At 39.2% G+C, this 795-nt stretch overlaps 1 non-coding gene across 1 annotated transcript; it reads right to left on the bottom strand.

Moving 5' to 3' along the window:
* Positions 1-458: 458 nt before the first annotated feature.
* LOC128282146 (small nucleolar RNA R71) lies at positions 459-565 on the bottom strand. The gene has a single exon (XR_008272392.1). It is a non-coding gene; the product is annotated as a small nucleolar RNA R71 (small nucleolar RNA).
* Between the last annotated feature and the right edge of the window lie 230 nt (positions 566-795).

The following is a 795-nucleotide window of genomic DNA, read 5'->3' as shown; positions in this document are numbered from 1 at the left end:
AGAAGACAATACTCATCCACCAACCGAAGAGATGGCCGAAAAACAAGACAATCAGCTACCTCCTGCGATTTTGGTTAATCAAAATCCTACTCCACGCACTATGTATGATTATGCTAAACCTTCTTTAACAGGAACTGAGTCGTGCATAGTTAGACCTGCTGTAGCTGCAAATACTTTTGAACTGAAACCTAACACTATTCAAATGATACAACAATTTGTTTAGTGACGGTTTGCAAGCTGAGGATCCCAACGATCACTTAGCAAACTTCTTGGAATTCTACGATACATTTAAAATCAATGGCATTTTTGATGATGCCATACGTCTTTGGTTGTTTCCCTTTTCATTGAGGAACAAAGCTAAACAGTGGTTGAACTCGTTACCACGAGGGTCAATTACTACTTGGGAACAAATGACTGAAAAAATTTTACTAAAATATTTTCCGCCGGCTAAAACGGCTAAATTACGTAATGATATCTCTTCTTTTGTGCAGATGGATTTAGAAACACTCTATGATGCATGGGAGAGATACAAGGACCTTTTGAGAAGGTGCCTTCACCATGGGTTACCACTTTGGCTTTAGGTTCAAACATTCCATAAAACTCGGCAAATGGTTGACGCAGCTACTGACAGAACCATCAATAACAAAACACCTGAAAATGCTTATGAGTTCATGGAGGAGATGTCACTGAATAACTATCAGTGGCAAGTCATGAGGATAAATCCAACAAAAACAGCCGGTGTTTATAACGTCGATTCGGTCACCATGCTCTCTAATCAGGTAGAACTCTTGAATA

Source organism: Gossypium arboreum, chromosome 1, assembly GCF_025698485.1.
Source record: "Gossypium arboreum isolate Shixiya-1 chromosome 1, ASM2569848v2, whole genome shotgun sequence".
Classification (NCBI taxonomy): Eukaryota; Viridiplantae; Streptophyta; class Magnoliopsida; order Malvales; family Malvaceae; genus Gossypium; species Gossypium arboreum.
The sequence above is the reverse complement of the archived record's forward strand: the minus strand, read 5'-3'. Positions and strand labels throughout refer to the sequence as shown.